Source organism: Marmota marmota, unplaced genomic scaffold (assembly GCF_001458135.2).
Source record: "Marmota marmota marmota unplaced genomic scaffold, marMar, whole genome shotgun sequence".
NCBI lineage: Eukaryota > Metazoa > Chordata > Mammalia > Rodentia > Sciuridae > Marmota > Marmota marmota.
In genome coordinates, this window is record NW_025999968.1 from 52,868,753 (window position 1) to 52,890,302 (window position 21,550).

Genomic DNA, 21,550 nt, shown 5'->3' on the forward strand with positions numbered 1-21,550 from the left:
TTCTAAGAAGATACCTGGAACTGCTAAATAAGATATAACAAATATCTTTTAAATGCATAAGTGAATGATTAAGTAGAAGAAGTGCTCAGGGAACAAAAATGAAGGAAGGGCAGGAAGGCCAGAGAGAGCTGACTCTAGGGGTGCACTGGGGTTGTTTGATGGTTTTGACAACCAGGATTCAACAGGTGCACAAGGGCAGGAGACAGGCATTAGACTAGTGTAACAGGAGGAATTGGAGAAGAGATCTCTTTAGAAAGTTGTGACCTTGTAGGACTAAACCTTCCTTAAAAGGTGGATGAGAAGCAAATTAGTCCTTGTGAAGGAAAGTGACAAAGTGACAACAAGGAACCCGGTCTCGGTTTGGGCTCAGGAATGGTGAAAGAAGATAATCTCCTTTGAGAATGTGTAACCAGAGACCTGCTTTTTTGAGACTCTGGGTTTTGAATTCATTACCTTTACTGGGAAACACAAGCTGAAACTGATAAAAGATATCCCTGGTACTTGGCAAAAATGAACACACAGCTATACCCTGCATGGAAACATCAACACAGGCTCCTCAAGATGCCTGTAGATATAATCCTGCTGATTATGAACACACAACTCAACATTACATTACATAAGCAATATTCATCATCAGCAGCAACAGAGTCCTTGAGAAAAAAGAAAGAAAATTCCTCAAATGAAAAAGAAACAAAAGACTATCAAGAAGGGACAAGCATATTTAAATAAAAAAAAAAACAAATATATCTACTAACATGAAAAAATATATTGATCAAAATTAAAAGCTTGATAGATAAGTTAAAGAGCAGATTAGACATGGCTGAAGAGAGAAACAATGAGCTGGAAAATAAAGCTAGAGAAATTATTTGGGGTAAAACAAAAGAGATAAAGACATGGAAAATATGAAAGAAAATTTATAAGATGTGGAGGACAGAATGAAAGTTCAATATACATTGATAAATGTCTCAAAGAAAACTGGGGACAAGTAACACTCAAGGCTATAGTATCCTAACATAGGTTTTCAAGAAAGATTCAAATTTGAGTATTCCAAGCAAAACAAATAAAATGAATTATTTATAAATGTATCATATCAAAACTAAAATACTAAAAACAAAGTGACCATTTTAAAAACAACCAGAGGAAAAAAAAATGTTATCTGTAAAGTGTCTCCAACAACACCGAGAACTGAAATAGTATTTTCTAGGTTTTAAGAAAAAATCCCTCTGCTGTCAGCTCAGGATTACATATGCAGCTAAACTAATTTCCAAGAGTGCATGTGAAATAATAAAAACAAATTTATCACTAATAAATCTTTACTGAAAGAACTACTAAAGGATATACTTCATGAAGAAAGACACTAAGTCTAGAAGGAATGTATGAGATAGAAAAGAAATTGTGAGCAAAGAAGTGGTACAACTTCTAATACACTTGGCCTCATGCTTTGCTTTGTCTTCCTACTTAAAAGAGTAATATCTCTACCTTGAGAGAGAGATGGTCTCTCAAATATTTTGTTCTCTGCCCCAGTTAAAATCACAAGACACTTTCTTGACCCACTGGGGGTACCCAAGCCTCCCTTCCAGTGGGGGTCTTAGTTCCAGGATGACTACCCAATGGTAGTTCCATAGGAAAGAATAGGAAACATGAAAGTGTCTCAGGTACCAGATGCTGTGCTATGTATGATACAGGGCTACCCCAAAGAGTCATTCCCGTCCTGAGGGAGCCTGCTTTTAAATGGGTTCATGGACACACAAATAATCTCAAAGAAGTCTGAAGTACAACAATAGATTTGGCAGGTCACATTCTCTGATAAAAATAGTAATCAAATGCTGAGTTTGAAACCGTGGGTTTCTTAGTGTGTCCACACACCTGCCAGACAACTCTGTCTATGCATAGATTTACCTTTCCATGTGGTCATTTCTGACTTACATTCCGTCCAACCTGCACCCCCAGCTCATTGAAGCCCCTGAAGTAGAATTTCCCTTGCCCTAACAAATAAGAGGTTGAAATAATGCTAGGACTAGTTTCAACCCTGAGAGCCAGGTTTTCCACATACAGAAATCAGGCAACATTAAAATTCAAAACTCAGTCCATTGAGTCTGAAACATATGTTTGCGAACAGTCTGATTTCATGTCTGCCTTCTATGTCCTGTGAATACAAATGGCCTCATTTGGAGTTGAGGAGCAGAAAGGAAGAAATCTAAGAATGATCTCCAAAACAAATCTTTAATTCGGATGAGTATAATAGAGTGTAATCCCATTTCAAGTCTGTCAGCATTCCTTTGATGATTACAAATGAGTCCCTTTTCCCTGGCAATGTGGGGGAATAATCTGGATAAAATAACCCTTTTTGTCTGCATGGGACCATGCAATGCTTACTTGTGACAGCTTTCAGAGTAGTGTTTCAGAGTCTGAGAAGCGCACACTATGCTACCAAGTCAGCTCTTTTCTTTCTCTTGACTTAGAAGAATTTTCACTCTTTTCATGTTTGGTGGCTTCCGAAATTCTCAGACTTGGAAATCATAAATCATTGTACTGTCTTGAGGAATGGAAGAGACTCAGGCCGCCGAACCCTTTTCCCTCTGTCTGTTGTACTTGCACGGGAGACAGGTGGAAATGAGAGTGGGTGATCTTATCTGGAAAACCAATTTGTACCGCTTTTGAGGGATTTGCTTCAAGGAATGTGTACAAGTTTACAGTCTGTTTCCATGAAAAGAATGTCCCCCAAACCCAAGTTCAGGCTTATGTGTCTCTTTCTTGTCTATTTGGTGTGAAATTAAGGGACAATCATTTTTAAATGCCTTTTTCAGTTTTTTTGAGACTTGAATAACTAAATGCTGCTTCCAAAATGAACAATGAGAGATGCTTTGTGGGTGGTTAGATGGATGCAAAGACTCAGTCCCATCCACAGCCTTGGAATGAGAAGGGATCTCCAAGACCCTACTGCTGCAGGTCCTGCTGTGCAGAATTACAGATCTTATGGTTTTGCATTTTCTGCCTTATCTAACCCTAAAGCCCAAGTTCAAAGGTCTCTCTCTTCTTCTTTTTTTTTAAGTTAAATTTTTTATTTGTTCTTTATAGATATACATAATAGTAGAGTGTATTTTGACATATTATACTCTCTTCTGATTTCCCTCTTTTTCCTTTGAAATCGGAGGCCCCAGGATTATTTTAAAGTAGCCTTATGCCTCTTGGAAGCCATGAACCTTGGGCTTCTTTCTGGCTGCTCAAGACAGATCATTTGGTCTGTTAACCTTCACTCAAATGCCACATTGTCATAGAGTCAACAACCACCTGAATGAAATTTTACCCAACGAAAATTTAGCTTTTCTGAATGTTTTGTCAAAACCAATGATTCTCAACCCAGGACGAATTTGTCCTTCTGGGATATTTGGCAATATTTGGAGACAACTTCTTCTGTCATAACTTTGGGGAGTGGGGGTGCTATTGGAATCTAGTGGGTGACACCCAGCAATGCTGTTGAACATCTTATAAAGCACGGGGCAGTTCCTATCACAAAGAAGTGTCTGGTCACTGGCTCAAGGCTGAGGAACACAGGGGCTAGATGGCAGAGACTTGTCCTTGTTTTGTTTTCTATACTTTTGGAACATGAAGCAAGTGAAACTTTTTCTTAAAGACCAGTTACCAGCTTAGCAAGACCCTGTCTCAAAAAAAAAAAAAATTAAAAACAGGCTGAGGATTTTTTGATCAGGCACCCTTGGGTTCAATCCCCAGTATGGGGGAAGCTGGGTGGCAAGACTGGGAGATGCGGGGAAGGCAGAGTTGAGCCTGAGTCCTAAGACATGGCTCCATCGCTGCCAACCTCATGCCCAGCTTGCCTTCTGCAGCCCAAGGGAACCAACCTTCAGTCAGGAAAGAAAAACTCAGCTGCTGTTGCGCTTCCCGCTTCCCACACTTGGCTCTCCTCATCTCAGGCTAGACCGTTTGCCCTCATGAATGTCAAACTAAAATACCGCTCTGGAGAGGTGTTCAGGCTTGAAGTGAGCCAGCATTTCCATTATTCCGAAATCGCAGAGAAACAATCACATGCGTGTGGGGGTGCCATTTGATTGGAATTCCAAAGAGACCCAAAGTCATGGAGACTGTGCAAAGATCCGCTCTCCCCTGGATCTCCCTACAGTCTTCCCTCCCGCTTCCCTTGCACTCACTCCTCCTGCCCCTCTGTGTATCACCACCCTGCCTCTGCACACCCACCCCTGGACAGACCGCCCCTGGCACACTCACATGTGTGGGTTAATTCTGTGCAACATTGTGTTCTCTCGGTGCTGCATATTGTACATTTTTTAGGACATATTTGGAGCTTGGGTAGACATGGGGCTGAGCACTAATGTAGGGTCCACCTGGAGTAGAAGGGGGATCCTGAATTCTCTGAAAAGGGAATTACCACTCCAACCCTGGGGGCCATGGGACCCGGGACAGCTCCTCCTTTCAGAACAACGCACCCCCCCTCCCCCAGACAAGTTGTAACTCTACTTAAAATATTTCTTTCCTTCTGCCAAACACAGAGAAAATCTAGTATTGTTTCCAAGGGCACCAGCAGGAACTGGTGGGCAGTATTTGTACAGCTTCGTGAGTCAGGCTATCTGAATTTCCAAGCATTTTAAGAGCTTTGTCAGAAAAAAAAAAAAAAAAAAAAAAAAAAGGTCTATTGTATGACTCTTGGCACTGAAGAAAAGAGCAGGCCTGTCAGAACTCTGTTTCAGATTTAATTTTCAAGTGGGTGATATGAGAATGCTGTCCAACAGGAGGGCTTTGCTCATTTTCTCGTCCCTGCTCATCTGGGGGCTGCAGAACTTCAGTTTTCAGAATTAGCTCATATTATGACACTGAAGCATCTTTTCTCTGACACCCTCTTCATTAAAAGATATTGTGTTCTTATGCAAAGATTAGGATGACCTTCAAATGAATGTGGCTTCCTGCAATAAAAGGAAAAACATTCTTGACTATGTACACAGTATATGTTGTTCTCAACATCTATAGGAGATTGACTCCAGGGCCCACCCTCTTAGGCACCCCAATTTGCAGATGCTCAAGTCCCCCGTATTACATGGCACAGTATTTGCATATAACTTATGCACATCCTCCTGTATACTTTCTCATTTCTAGATTAGTTATAACACTGTACTACAGTGTAACACAGTGTAATATACCTAAAACAATGTAAGGCTATGTCAATGGTTGTCGTAATTGTTTAGGGACAATGACAATAAAAGCCTGTACATGTTCAGTACATTTACAATTTTTTTTCCTGAATGTTTTTGATATGCAGTGGATTAGACGGCGGATGAGGAATCATGAATATATGGAGACTGTGTATATATTTTTTCAGAGCATGTTCTTCTAAGAGTTTACTATTCTTTTGCTCCTTATGGTTTAGAAAATATAGGTCTGGAGACATTGTGCCTGACTCATGCATTCAGTACTTACTTCTAGGTATAGATGTCATGAAAATTAAGCAGGAAAAACTTGTTTATGAAGATGCTGTATCTTAATTTTACCCCTGGACATGTGAGCAGCGATCTTTCCCATCATATGTGTGTATATATCATTGTATGCATATATATAGGCATACAATTATATATATATTCACATACAATGATATGTATATTCACACACATATTTTTGGTCCTCCTCATCTGTCTTATCTTGTGTTTAAAGATTACATACTTTATCAAAAAGAGAAAGAGAGAGGAAGCCAGCAGCTGAGCATTATACTCAGCCCCAGGATCCCCCTGCGCAATGAACAGCTGATAAGGTTCTGGGCTGGGAAACCTTCTCACAGTGTCGCCAACCATCCATTCACCTGACCGGGATGGCTTTGCCCTCAAACCACTTGCTTGGGTCCTACATCTAGTGTCATATATTTCGGGTAAAACAGCTCTATTTCCTTTTTCCTGCTTTCCAGGGTTCCCCTAATGCCCTGAAGAGGGTTTTTGTTTTGTTTTGTTTTTCCATAGTGGGAGGTTTAACATGGAGACCACATACAAACTATGGATTGCACCCGGCTGGTTCCAAGATGAAACCAGACTGTGAACAAGAAGATCAGTCTCTAGAAATAGACACAGATAAACCCACCTGGCTCTCCACTACCCAGTTCACTGTGAGGAAGCCCTGCTTAAAGGGAATGTCCTAGTTCATGGCTCCTGTGGATGCAAAGCTTAAGCACAAGCGGGAAGCCTTCATCCTTAGAAGGCAGTCCATGGTGACAGCAAACCAACCCCAAATGACAGCCTTCCATGGACCCTTCTGGAATGTGACTCATTACCACCAAGGAGTCTTTGATGGAAGTCTGCTATGTATCATATATCTTTATTACTCCGTATTCTCTTTCTGTGGGAAGGTAAATTATAGGTAAGGTTTAGGCACTCTGATGTATTAATTGAGAGCTTTACTTTAAAGATTGTCAAATGTTTGTGATTCAGCCTCATAGACTGGGTTAAAATTGCAGTGCCGAGGGTGAGGTTTAAATTAGTATAATTATCTCTGTTATTATTCAAGCAAGCAGTGAGAAATGAACATTAGATGATAGTATCTGCACTTTAGTGGACTGTGGGGAAGAGTGAATTTGTTGGATTTACGGAAGCCTGAGAACCACAGGGGAATTCTGCAGAATATTCAGGGACTAGGGCTGATTTCACTGCATACAAAATCCTTCCTGGACTTAATTATTTTTCAGTGGTGGTGGGAGGTTACTGGGGGTTAACTCGAGGCACTCGGCCACTAAGCCGCATCCCCAGCCCTATTTTGTATTTTATTTAGAGCATCTTGCCATTGCTGGGGCTGACTTTGAACTCACTATTCTCCTGTCTCAGCCTCCCAAGCCACTGGGGTTACAGGCATGCGCCACTGCACCTGGCCTTTCCTGGGTTTAATTTTAATAAAATTATCCCTGAGAAAATAAGCCACCAAAGGACAACGTGTAGACTTTGGGAAAGAGCTGTCCAGTGGAAATATAATGTAATTCATATATGTAGTGTTAACTATCCTCTGGACCACATTAGGTAAGGTAAAAGAGGTGAAATGAATTTCCTTCCTAAATTTTATTTAACCCTATATGTCCAAAATATTATTTCAATGTTACTCAATATTTTAAAACTATTAATGAGATATTTTACATCTTTCTTGCTTGTGAACACTTGGAAATCTTATGCATATTTTAGCTTATAGCACATCTAAATTCAGACCAGCCACATCTCAGGAGCTCAATAGCTATGTGTGGCCCGTGGCCACTATTCTGGTGCAGCTTTAGGTGAAGCCTGAGGTTAGGACAGAGCCTCCTGCCTTGTTTTGCAGTCTTTTGGTGAGGGCACTGTTTCCCCAGAGCCAGGTGCTGTGCCTTGAATATGTCAGTCTCCTCCAAAACTCAGGTTGAAATGTAATCCCCAGTATGAGATATTAAGAGATAGGACCAGGTGAGAACTTTAAGAAGTGATTAGGACTCTGCCCTCACGAATGGATTAATGGGTGATTTTGACAGTGGGTCTGCTATTAAGGCCCCTTTGGTTAGGTCTCTTGTGCAATACCTGTCTTTTGCCAAGTGATACCCTTGTGCTGTCCTGGGACTCTGCTAGTAAGAAGGCATCACCAGATGTGGGTCCAGAAGCATGAGTCAAATAGACCTCTGATCTTTATAACTTACCCAGTCTGTGGCATTGTGTTATTGGTAACAGAATATGATCTTAGATGCTAGGAGGCTAATGGTGGGTGTCTCAGCTTATCCATGGGAGCTTGGCTTCCCTGTGACTTAGAGGAAGATTGGTGTCTTTCTTTTGCCTCTTCCAGATTCTTTCCCAAGACCCCTCCCAGACTTCAGTTCTTGTGAAGGGAGGGAAGAAACTCAGGGAGTCACGCTAACTGATGGGACTTGCCCACGGTACCAGAAGCCAGCCAGCTGTGCTCATCCAAATCCCTTTCTGCCACCCAGTCATTGCAGGGGTTTGGGACTGTCTTTCTGTGTGATCCCCACCCTGGGAAGGGGATATAAGAGTGAGATGCTATGCAGTCTCCCCTGGGAGACTCCTCAGCCTCAGAAAACCTAGACATGGTGCAGGTGAGGACTTGGACCAGGTGTCTCTTGACTTCTTAGTGGCAGGACCAAGATTGGGCCTATGACTGTGCTCCTCTTTGGGGTCACCAAGCTGCCCTCAGGGTCGGCTCTCAAAACAAGCAGACATAAGGGCTCTCCCACCTAGAGCTCTCTCACATGAACATATCAGGCTCAGAAATGGCTGCTACTCTGGGGTCACAGCAGAGTCATCTTGGGTTTAAATATACCGTGTGTTTCAACTAGACTGACATCTGGGTTTTCACTTCTAGCTAATTGGAACTGAATCTCTGGGTTGGGACATCGATATTTTCTAAAAGCTGTTGAGGTGATTCTAATGTACAGACAAGATTGAGACCCGCAGGAAAACATTGCACATTCTTAAATTATCTACTTATTCAATATTTAATATTTTTACTGTTTTTCAAACACAGAGAAGTTGTAAAATTAGTACAAAGATGTCCTTTATACCTTTCATCTATATTCCCCAAAATGACCATTTTACCACATTTGCCTTATTACTTTCTCTCTTAATTGCAACCAAGATCTCCTTTACTCCTAAATATCCCTGTGTGTACCTTAACAACAAGGACAGTTTCTTGCATAATCAAGACAATGATCAAAATTAGGAAATTGTGTTGCAATATCATTTTCCAATCTACAGACCTTAATCAGATTCCATTAGTTGTGTGTGTGTGTATATGTATGTGTGTGTGTGTGTATATATATATATATATAAATAAAATCTCCATCCTTTCACATCTGAGGTCATTTGGTTCCAGGACTCCTCATGGGTATCAAAATCCTCTCTTGCTCAAGTAGCTTATGTAAAATGGTGTAATATTTGCACATAAGTTATGAGCACCCTCCTGTCTACTTTAAATCACCTCTAGATGATGTTTATCACCTGATACAATGTAAATGCTATGTAAATAGCTGTTATACTTTATCACATAGGGAATAATGATAAGGGGAAAGGTCTATATATTCAATACAGATACAGTTTTACCCCAAAATATTTTTGTTCAGTGATTGGTTGAACCAATGGATGCAAAATCCATGGATATGGAGAGCTGACTGTAATTTCAGAGCAAGAGAAAATCCCAGATCACCTTTACTTGGAGATGTTGTGTACCTATAGGCTCCCTTTACCCTGGAGCACCTCCTCCGTCTTATCTTTCCTGATATTGGCTTTTGCTACAGTTCAGATATTGAATGTCTTCCAAAGGCCCCCAAAGGACCAGGTGTTAAAGGTTCCCTAGGATGGGGCTATTGGGAGTTGGTGGAACCTTCAGGAGGTGGGTCCTTGAGGGAGGTCTTTAGGTCATTAGGGGCATGTTCTTGAAGGGGACTGTGGGACCTTGGCCTGCCCTCTGTCTCTGTTTCCTGGCTCCTGGTGTTTGCTCCACCATGTGCTCCCTGACATTGCCATCCTGCACCCTCATAGGGGCTCAAAGCAGTGGTCTTGGACTGGGACCTCTAGATTCATGAGCTAAATAAATCTTTTTTTCTTTATGGGGTTAATTGTCTCAGGTATTTTGTTGTAGTGATGAACTACAGGATAAAACAGCATTCTTGAAGAATACTTGATGGTTATTTTATGGAATGCCCCTTGGTTTGTATTTGCCTGATGTTTCTTCCTGGTTGTATTGTTATGTATTGGGGGGGCAGGATTGTCACAGACAAGGTGCCGTGTTCTTGTGCATCACTTCAGGCAGAAGTGAACTTTTGGTTGAGGTATATCACGGGCTTCTTTTAGGTCAAAGGAGGCATCATCATCCCTATCTCTTGTGCTAATTGACCCTCTTACATAATCATTTATCTAGCAAGGCTGGAAATGTCTTGAACTTAGGACATGTAAGTCTTAGAGAAAAAGAAGGAAAGTTCCTGGATCCTGGTGGATTGGCAAGGGGGGAATTCTGAGAAGACAGAGTCAAAGTTGTCTGGTGTTAGGATGAAGTGAGGAGAGCGTCAGGCCTGGACATGGCCCTAGGTTGGGTAGGAGGTGACTGCCCACCTGGGCTCTGCGGGGGCTGCCTGTGCCCATAGTGCCTATTGCTGCATCTCAATGTTTCCTGTTCAGTTCTTCCTCAGAACAGACTCCCTCTTTCCAAGCTGTGGCTCACCCTGCAGCTCCAACTGAGTCTTCCCCTGGGATTAATGACATTCAGAGTAACTCCAGGAATCCTTTCCGTGAGGTGATGTCCCACTGAGCACTCCTGGTAGGTCACCTTGCTTGCTACCCACCACTCACCTCCAGGTCAGATGTCATGCTGTGCCTCTTACCATCTCCAAGGGCACTGGAACTTGCCAGTTGCAAGCACACCCTTTGCTGCTGGTGAGGCTCTCATCCTGTGGATCAAACTTACCCTTTGACTTAATAAATGACCGAAACATGGCTTTCCTTCTACCTGTGCATGGAGGCTGAGAAGTGGTGTGGTCTATTCTGTCCACCTGACGTCTCAGGCCTTCTGCTCGCCCCTGCGCAGAATTGGAGGAAGACAGGGAGATTTTCCCTCTGCACTGTTGTTGTTGATTTTCCTGCTGGTGATTGTCTTGGGCTCCTTATCAAAACCTGTTGTTCCCTTCTCTCTGTCCACTCTTCTTACTTTATCTGTGGGCTTTCACTGGGCTTCCTGTGCTGCTGGAGGAACACGGTTGTTGTGGAGACTGTGGCCACAACAGACAGGTTCCCCAGCCTTGGGGTGCCCCTTGCTGGGCCGCTTCCTACCTTTGAAGAAAACGACAACTAATGGAGGTGATAAGAATAAAGGTGAATGTTTGCACAGAGCTGACGCTGGGCAGAGCGGTTGTTATGGGTGGGACTGTGTCCCCTCAACAACAGCAGATTGGAGTCCTAACCCCTGGTACCTCAGAATGTGACCTTATTTGGAGTCAGAGTCTTTACCAAGGTATTCAAGTTAAAATGAGGTCATCTGGGTGGGCCCTCTTCCAACACGACTGGTGTCCTTACAAAAGGGGAAACTTGGACAGAGACAGACGTGCACACAAGGAGAGTACCACGTGACACAGGAGCTGTGCTGCCAGGAGCCAAGAAACTACCAGCAGCCAGGAAAGAGGCTGGGAACTGAGTCTTAGAGTCTTCGAGGGAGCACGGCCCAACCCACACCTTCATCTCAGACGTCTGGCCTCCGGAAGGGTGAAGCTACCAGTTCCTGTTATTCCAAGCCACCCAGTTTGTGGTACCTTGTTAAAACAGCCTTGGGAATCGAATACTGCGAAGATCTGAGCACTTCACTGTGGTTACTCATTTAATCTCCTCCATGAGCCCGAGATGGGTGCTGTGACCATGTTCCTTTTATAGATGACCATATGTGGGCACAGAGAGGTTGAACGCCTTACTCAGGGTTATGAGCTTATGAACCCCCACTCTGGTCAACCCCTAATACCTCCTCTGCTCTCATCCTAGTTACCCCCGGTCCTCCTGTCATCCTTCCCTACCTTCTCGTTTTATGGGGCTTTCTTTGTCACCATCTCTTAAACATCCCTGCCCACTCTTCTCAGGTGGCCACTCCCTTGACTCGCTGGTCTGTCCTCCAAGATCCCTCGCAGAACTTCTGACCTTGGGCACCACTGGGATGCCCCACTGGCAGGATCAGCCTACACAGGACAAAATCACAAAGCCTGCTCCTCGGTGCTGGCTTTCCCCCATGAACGGCGTCACCTGCACAAAACCTGGCCACCGTCCCTGAGTCCTCCGTGTCCCTTCTGCCTCCATTCCCCACCACCCACTCCTGCCGATTCTAGGGCTAAACTGCCATATTTACATCAAAACCATCTGCATAATTTTCAAAGTCCAGTGCAAAATGAAGATGTGGAGCCCTTGTTTTAAAATCAAAGGAAATACAATGTTAGAAACTTAAAAGTACCTTTCCCCTTTCTTCTCAGGTCTCAGTCTCTCAACTTGTCACGATGTTTTCCGAATTCATTTAATATGCCGAGTAAAGACAAATTAACTTTTAAAATTATCAGTATGACTGCCTGTCTTTATCTTGTGCAATGCCACTTTTTTTGTTTTGAGAGAGAGAAAGAGAGAGAGAGAGAGAAAGAATTTTAATATTTATTTTTTAGTTTTCGGTGGACACAACATCTTTGTTTGTATGTGGTGCTGAGGATCAAACCCGGGCCGCACGCATGCCAGGCGAGCGCGCTACCGCTTGAGCCACATCCCCAGCCCGCAATGCCATTTTCAAATGCAAGTTTCTGCAAGAGCATTAAACTCGGCCATGGAATCATAGAAATGACAAAATTTATATTTTGCATGTATGTTTGTTTTTTTTTTCTCACTGGACCAATGAGAACATTGAAAGAAATGAATTCAAATGTTTTCATTTCTTTTTTCATCTCTGCACATTCCACGGTGACTCTCTACCTTTGGCTTCCTGATGTGTCAGGAAGGACCCAAAGGACAGAACTATGGACTTCACCTTCTTCTCCTCTCCTCCCGTGTCATCATTTCTAGTATAAGGAAGCAAACACAAGAAAGAAGAGGGTGGGGGGCTCTTGGTGGTCCTTGGTACAGCGTGTCATTACCTTTTTAATTAAACCACATCCTGAGTCTAGTGTCCGTGGGAGCTGTCAGCGTCTCTTGCGTTTTCTGTTGAGGACGTACGATGCTTGCCCTGTGCCCACTTTGGTCTTGCTGGGCTCCACGCGCTCTGGACCCTCTGGGATTCTATGCATCGTGAACACTCCACGGGAGGGAGGGGCCAGGAAGGGAGTAGCGCTCACGGCAGGCACCTCATCTGTGTACACGCGTGCTCCATTCCCCCTTGATTTCATTATAGAGCAGAAGTTCAAAGATAAAATAAATAAAAATGTCAAAGATGCCATTGATAATAATAAAATGGGAATTCCAAATCTTAAAAAAAAAAAGAAAAAGAAGAAGAATGTCAAGAGAGTGACAGCAAGTGTTCAACCAAGCACAAGGTGCTTCGTGTGTGATACACCCCTGAATTTGACCTTGATCTCAGTCCCTCCTGCTCCTTTTCTCACTGTGCTGATCCAGTTGGCACCATCCTCTCTCCATCCTGGAGGACTCCATCCACCTTGACTTTTTCATGGGTCTCTGCATCTACCCAACCCAGGCCACCCCGAGAGTTTTGTGTCTTGCAAATCCTGCTTGCCTCCCTTTCATAGCAGCCTGCAGTAGCTCCCACCTACTATCAGGTGAAAGCTCAGACTCTTAGCAAGGTGCTGCTTACTTCCCAGCCTCTGCTCCAACCTCGCACCCTACAGTCTGGCTGTGTTGAACCTTGAGAAGCTCCCTTGAGCCTTTGAAGAGTTCCTCTGAGCTCCTCTGCCCCTGCTGCCTGAGTATATGGTCTTCACATGGTTATCCCTGCTCTTTCCCCAGGTATCACCTCCCACTTGGAAACTCTCCTCACCTCTGGGCAGGTCAGAGGCCCATTGTTTCTGCCTGCCCCCATACCCGCTGTGCTTCCTCTTACAGCACCCACCCACTGAGACACAGTAAGCAATTGGCCTGGCTCGCCCTTAAGGCCAGGGCCACATGCGGGTCTTCTTAGTGATAAATGAGAGAATAAACGAGACTTTTGCCTTCCAGTGGCATTTACAAATCTGGAGTCCTTAGGGCTGCAAGAGCCAAGTTACTCCAGTGCTAGAAATAATATCGTGCGGCCCCAGTCTTTCCTGTTTCCTCTTCAAGTCTAGGAGCAACTGGTTTTTAAGGCCCTGCTTTTCTTCCCACGGCTTTGCCGGCCTTCACCCTGCCAGACCTCCAAACTGAGAGACTTGTCTTCCCTCTAAATGCGATTTCTCTTCAGCTCAACTTTTTTCATCCATGTACACCCCCATCCCCCTCTTTCCCTTTCTGTTACATTCAAGATAACCCTGGACATAATGTTACAAACTGTAAAGGCAGTGGGAGGGAGTGGGCACCTCCCTCTTTGGAAATCCTGCCCTGGAGGCTTAGGGCCCTTCAACTTGGGAAGATCCTGGACCAGAAGTCAGAGTTTGTTAGAGCCTTGACTGAATGAAGCTTCCCGAACGTGCATTCTGTGAGGGGCATCACTGTTTGGGGGGGAGTTAAGAACGCCAGGCAGCACTTCAGCGCTCTCCTCGGAGGCTGTTTTACCTAACCAAATCACCAGCACCAACGGAAAATGTGAAAGGATTCTCCTAAGTGGACCATGACACTTGTTTTTGGTATGAGAGTTTGAAGTGCTGAATCAGGAAGGCAGAGCATCCCCTGTGATCTCACCTGGGACCTTGTGCCTCAGGAGAACCACACTTTGCACCACTTTGCACACGTCCAGGACACCCCCAATGTACGTCAGCAAGCAGTTTGCAAGATGCAGAATTTACAAATGGGGGAGTCGACTGTGGGTCCACCAACACACTGGCAGTGGGGCGTCAGGGGTGGGGAGTGTATGTGCACGATTTCAACTTATCCAGCCAAAAGATGGCCAGGAATCAAAAAGAAGATTCCTGGATGGTGGTGAATAAAGTAGATGTTAAGGGGGAATCACTGAGCTGTCACCCAACACTGATGCTTAAAATAAGGCAACGGAGGAGAAAGCACAGGATGAGGGCAGCCAGAGGGACAAGGGTCAGCAGAGAAAAGGACGAGGAAGGGTGAGTACAGGGCCCATGGGAGAATGAAGACAGCCCGGGCTCCGGGGCCACCCAGTGCAGCTCCGTCGGCTGGCGGCTCACAGCCGGCCCTGGGGTGAGTGAGCCAGGAAAGCAATTAGGAGGAACAGAGGGCTGGCCAGCCTGATGGCTGTGCAGGTGCCCATATTTCTTTACACTTGCCAACTCCCAAGCCAGGCTCCCTGCCTCTGTGAAATACACAGGAGAAATGAGATGGGGAGACAGAAGGACCTGTCCAGAAGGCTCTGAGCCCCGGAGGAGGCGTAACAGGGACAGCCAGTGGGTCACCCAACCCTGGCTCAAAGCACAGCCTTTTCAAGAAAGCTGTTACATCCGTTGGAAGCTCTAGGAACGTCCAGTCACTGATTCTGTCACCTGCTTAGGGAATGAAGCATGCTCTGTCAGGAGTACAGCAAACCTGTCCTGCCCCCACAGCTAATTGATTTCATCTCTCAAATAGCTTTGTGAGATTCCTAATGCTACTCTGGAACCATCAGCATCCCTAATGTGAAAGGTTAAAAAAAAAATTCATTATTATGAACAGTGAAATTACTATCTAATTTTCCAATTAAGTCAATTAAACATAGATTACATGCCCTAAAGTCTTTGTTTCTTCCTTGAACATTCCTGCCTTGCTCATCCTACACATCCTGAAAGTGGGCATGAGGGGGAATGAGCTGTCCAGAGCCAAAAGTTGTTTAGAGCAGTAGGTGTGGAGAGGCATCCTTCCACCCCGCCCCCATGTCTGGGTGTTGGGCTCTGCCGGTCCTTCTAGTTGGTTAGCACTTGAGTGTTTCTGAGAGCCTTTTGTTGTACGTGGGGAGGGAACCACTAATTTGGCCAATTCCAAGCAGAAAAGATCAAGTATAGATTTCATATCTGAGTTTTAAGTGCTGGTAAAAGTTGCATTAAGTTATCAAATGCACTGCAATCCCGGCTTCACCGCCAAGTGGCTCTGTAGTTTGGGGATCACTCTGCATCCCAAAGAAAAGAAAAGGTGTCTTGTTTTAGATGCTTGGGGAAAATGGGGATTGATACAGTTACTTTTAGGCTAATCGAATCCAGATGATGTTCGCGGAATAACTTTCCGCAGTCAGTACCTGGTCACCAAACAAGGCGTTCATTTTTATAGGATTTGGAACGTTTGATTGAAAAGGCACAGAGGGGCTCCTACCAGACCTGTTTGGAATAAAACAGGGGATATAATTTAAAGATTGTAATTCAAGACCAACTCAGAACATTTGGAGTAATTCTTTAATTGACTGACTCATATCCTTTTCTCTCTCTCTCTCTCTCTCTCTCCACACACACACACACACACACACACACAGTCCTCCCTCTGTATCCATGGTTTCGTCATCTGAGGATTGAAAATATTCAGAAAATAAATTGTATTTTTAGTGAACATGTACAGACTTTATTTCTAGTATTTTTGAATCATAATACAGTATTATAACTATTTACAAAGCATTTACATTGCATTAGATGTCCGTCATTTAGAGATGACTTAAAGTGAACGGGAGGATGTGTGTCGGTTGTATGCAGATATTAGGCCAATTTTACAAAGGGACTTGAACATGTGAGAATTTGGTATATGCAAATTTTGGTGTATACCTAGGCAAGGCTGTAGGCATGCGTATATGTACATGTAGATGTACCACATTATGGAGAAATCTGGGGCTGGGGATGTGGCTCAAGTGGTAGCACGCTTGCCTGGCATGAGCAGGGCGCTGGGTTTGATCCTCAGCACCACATACAAACAAAATAAAGATGTTGTGTCCACCGAAAACTAAAAAAAAAATAAAATTTAAAAAAAGAGAAATCTGTAAGTACTGAAGTGCTGGCTGCTTCTGAGGGTTAATCCGATCAGAACCTGTACTTACTTAATTTCCATCAGCTCCTTCTTGACTAACTTCCTCCCTCCCTCTCTCGCTCATTCGTCCATTCAGAAATGACTTGTTGCCCTTCTGCTGAGGGTCATACTCTTTCTAGGGGCCAGGGATGTAGCTGTCAGTAAAACAAAGTCCCTGCTTACATTCCAAAGGGGAGAGCTGACCCTATGGCTCCACGTGGTCAAGGGCAGCAGGGTCAGGTTGGTGTCCAGCAGGCACAGGGTCTGCAGTCCACACACATAGTCACAAGCTGCAGAATGACATTCAGCCAACAACAGACTAAGATCATGATGTGACCTAGGTGTGTGCAAGGCACCCTATCCTGTTCACACAACCATGAAGCAGCCTGACAACGTAGCTCTCAGAACGTACTCCTGTTTTTAAGCAATGCCTGACTGTACGCATGTGGGCAGCCGCGCAAAATAGGCCACTGAAAATATGTACGAATATACGGGGAAAGTACAGGGCTTGATGAGTCAGTGGTCAGTGCACCGAAAGAAGGAAATGAATGGAGAAAAATAACAAGAAAAGGGACAGCTGGTCAAGTGGCTGTCAAAACCCAACATTGACCAACAAAAATTCTAAGGCCAGGGGGAAAGGAAAGAGGTCCCTGTCAGGGTGGAAAGGGCAGCCAGGTGCCTCGTGCGGTTTTCTTAAGGCAGAAAAGAACTAGGGTTTGTTGTCAAAGGTTGGCAGACAGGTTCCAGGGTTATTTTCTCCGTTACTGAGAAATGTGGGGATATTTTAATCCCGTGTGTTGTGGGATTCCTTTAAATGCTCTCAAACAATGGCATGTTTAGAGAGTTTACGGGCTTTATTTTGTTTTATACCTTTGGAAATAGAAGGGCTCCAAGACAACCCCGCAGTTTTATTGTCAAGGAGGACAGCTGCGTTTGTTGAGGAAGAGTGCTTGGAAACTGGATTTCAGGGATTTGTGCTCTCAAAAAGAGCAGAGCAGAAGTCAGCAAATTCTTCCCAATTATCACTTAAATGGTTCTTTTCAGGGAGGCTTGTGCTCATTCCACGAAAAGTGCTTCTGTAGCACCTGAAACATGGAGGAAAATGTTTAATTCTCAGGACAAACTCAGGCTAAACCTGGAACCAGTGGATTAGGGGTGCTCCTCATCCTTCCTTCTCTGGGGCCTTCACTTCCATAGACTGGCCCCTAATCTCTTCTCACAATATCATTGTATTAGTTCATTTGTATTACTATAACCAAAGTGTCCTAGGGCATGCAACTTTATAAAGAAAAGAGGTCTTATTTGGCTCACAGTTCTAGTCCATACCTGTTGACGGCCTTCTTGTTGACAGTCTCCCGTCCTCTCCTAGTACCACAGGATGAAAGACAAAGCACATGCGTATGTGTCCTCTTCTTCTTATGAAGCGGTCACTATTCCAATCATGGGGCTCTACCTCGCTGATCTTATCCAATCCTAATCAGCTTCCAAGGTCCCACCTCTCAACAGCAGCATCAGATTAAATTTCCCTCCTCTTAAAACCTCACGAAGGGGATCTCATTTCAACACATGAACCTGTGGCGGACACCCTGAAACCACAGGCAGGCCATAGCCCCCCTGTTCTCTCCAGAGAAGGAAATGGACAGGCTCGGCCACTATGTGAGGAGCTCTGCTTCAAGGGTTTCTTATCAGCTGTGGATCAACTGGACAGCAGGATGGACGTCCATTTTCCAGAGGAGGAAACCAAGGAGCACAGAGGTAACAGTGCCATCTGTTGAAGACCAACCTGAGCTTCCAGAGTCTGAACTCCCTCCACAGGGTACGTGGCCTCCGAATTGGCCCCCCTGGTGCAGGATTGGGAGTGCCCGGAGCATCACGCCAGCCTGCCCTTGGTCCCCACCCATCCCCCACACTCAGCAGGTGACTTGAGTGGTCCCTCAGGGCCCACCTGCTGTGGCTGCTGCTACTGCTTTGTGTAAATAACCAACATTTAAAATGTTTTCATTGATCTCATTCATGATGTAAATGTAAGCTCTAAGTGAAAATCCACTCTCCTATCTCAGGACTAATTCTACTCTCAATTTATATATTGATTATCATTTTCCACGTTTTATTGCTGCATTATAGTTGTGCATAATGGTGGGGTTTTTCGTTACCTATTTGTGCATGCACATAATGGAACAATATGAGTTGGCCAATATCGCTCCCCAGCATGTCCCCCTCCGTCCCCTCTTCCCACCCACCCCTGATTCCTTTCCTCTACTTTACAGATCTATCTTTAAGTTTTATGAAAATGTCCCTCCTCACCTTTTTTCCCTTTTTTCCTCTCTAACTTCCACATGTGAGAGGAAACATATAGCCCTTGACCTTCTGAGTTTGGCTTATTTAACTTAACATGATGGTCTCTAGTGCCATCCATTTTCCTACAAATGACATAATTTCATTTTTCTTTAAGGCTGAATAAAACTTCATTGTGTACACATGCCACATTTTCTTTATCCATTCAACTGTAGGTGGGCATCCAGGCTGGTTGCACAGTTTGACTATTGTGAATTGTGTAAACATGGGTACACATGTGTCACTACAGTACGATGATCTTAATTCCTTAGGATAAATACCAAGGAATGGCATAGTTGGGTCGTATGGTGGCTCCATGCCTGGTCTTCTGAGCAGCCTCCACACTGATTTCCACAGTGGTTGTCCTAATTGACATAATCCCACCAACAGTGTTCCTTTCCCGCCACATCCTCTCCAGCACTTATTACTATTTGTATTCTCGATGACGGCCTTTCTAACTGGTGTGAGATGAAATCTCAGTGGAGTTTTCATTGGCATTTCCCTAATTGTTAACAATGTTAAACATTTTTTTTTCATGGATTTGTGAACCATTTGAATTTCTTCTTTTGAGAAGTATCTGCTTAATTCATTGGCCCACTTATTAATCAGGTTATTTGATTTTTTTTAGTGTTAAGTTTTTTGAGTTCTTTACGCATTCTAGGTATTACTCTTCTGTCAGAAGAATGGTTAGCAAGAATTTTCTCCCATTCTGTAGGTTCTCTCTTCACATTCCTAATTGCTTCCTGGGCTGTTTAGAAGCTTTTTAATTTGATGTCACCTCATTTATAAGCCCTTGGCATTATTTCCTGAGTTTTAGGGATCCTGTTAAGAAAGTTGTGGGCTGGGGATGTGGCTCAAGCGGTAGTGCGCTCGCCTGGCATGCGTGCGGCCCGAGTTCGATCCTCAGCACCACATACAAACAAAGATGTTGTGTCCGCCGAGAACTAAAAAATAAATATTAAAAAAATTCTCTCTCTGTCTCTCTTTTAAAAAAAATTCTCTTTCTCTCTCTTTAAAAAAAAATTCTCTCTCTCTCTCTCTCTCCCGCCCCCCTTAAAAAAAAAAAGAAAAGAAAGTTGTTGCCTGTGCCTAAAAGCTGGAGTGTTCACCCTACATTTCCTTCTGGGAGTTGCATAGTTTCTGATCTAATTCTGAGATCTCTGGTTCATTTTGAGTTGATTTTTGTGAAGGGTGAGAAATAAAGGTCTAGTCTCATTCTTCGACATATGGATGACCAATTTTCCCAACATCATTGGTTAAAACCTCTGTCTTTTCGCCAATGTATATTTTTGACACCTTTGTCAAGGATCAGATGACTGTAGACGTGTAGATTTGTTGCTGCATCTTCTGTTCTATATCATTGGTCTATGTGTCTGTTTTTATGCCAGCACCAGGCAGTTTTTTGTATGGTAGCTCCATAGTATACTTTGAAGTCAGGTATTGTGATGCCTTCAGTATTTTTCTTTCCTTCCTTCCTTCCTTAGAATTGCTTTGGCTATTCTTGGTCTTTTACTCTTCCAAATGATTGTTCAGGCTGTTTTTTTCTAGTTCTGTGAAGAATGTCACTGATCCTTTGATGGGCATTGCATTGCATCTGCATGTTGCTTTTGGTAGTACGGCCGTTTTAACAATATTAATTCTGCCTAACCATGAACATGAGAGGTCTTTCCATCTTCTAGTGTCTTCTTCAATTTTTATCCCTTTTATTATAAATGGGATTGTTAAAGACTTTCTTTGCATTTATTGAGATGACTACATGATTTTTGTCCTTAATTCTATTTATGATTTGGGCATGTTTATTGATTTGGGCATGTTAAACCATCCTTACATCTCTCGAATATAACCGATTTGCTGCTTCTCCTTGTTTTCAAGCTCCATTCTCATGGTTTATCAAATTCCATCCTTTCCCTTTCAGACTGTGGCTGTCTTCCCATTTGCTTCTGCTGTTCACTTTGTGATTGTGCAATTTTTGAGTCAGTACCATAGTGAAGAGTGTGACTGAGAGGCCAATTAATGAGACATCTAATCCCTTTCATCTCCTCAGTGATTTAACTCATTTCAACTGTTACAAAGTCTTAAAGAAATGATTCCACCAATGATGATTGCTGGTCATGTGGAATGGATTCAGCAACAACATCCCCAAACAGTAAGCTTCTCAAAGTCTTACCATCTTCCTATTTAACATAAACACCAGCTGGCAGGATGCTGGAGTGTTAGCCAGGGTAGGCTAGGTGCTGAAGCAAACAAACCCCAAGTCTCCATGTCATCACAGAATAAAGGATTCTTCCTGCTGATGTTACTGTGATTGGAAATGGGGGAGGCTCTGCTCCATGCAGTCATCTGGGGACCCAGCTCCCTCCATCTGGCCCCTCCCCTGACTTCTGGGGCTCTCGTCCTGTCCTTTGTCCACACATGATAGCAGGTAGGGGAAAGCAAGACATAGCGGATTGCACAGGGGTCTCAAGGGCTAGACCTACAAATGACAAACGTCCCTCTGCCCTTTTTCCAATGCCCAGAACCTTCCAGTGGCTCTCTCTACTGCAAAGTGGGGGCCTGGAAAATATATCTTCCCATACAAAAAGCAAGTATCCTGTCCACCCTGTCTAGGCTCTCAGTTCACCATCTGTCCTCCTCTAGTTTGTTTTGGGGCCAGGATCTAAGTTCAT

At 43.9% G+C, this 21,550-nt stretch overlaps 1 protein-coding gene across 4 annotated transcripts in view; it reads left to right on the forward strand.

The window, feature by feature from the left end:
* Eva1c (eva-1 homolog C) overlaps positions 1–21,550 on the forward strand; it is a 78,506-nt gene that overhangs the window by 7,075 nt on the left and 49,881 nt on the right. Inside the window, exons 2-3 of one of the 4 annotated variants that reach the window (XM_048803571.1) lie at positions 5,677–5,887; positions 5,976–6,369. The exons of the other annotated variants lie outside the window; for them this stretch is intronic. The gene's annotated coding sequence lies outside the window, so the exon portion shown is untranslated. The remainder of the gene's footprint in view (positions 1–5,676; positions 5,888–5,975; positions 6,370–21,550) is intronic. 4 annotated transcript variants of the gene reach the window in all.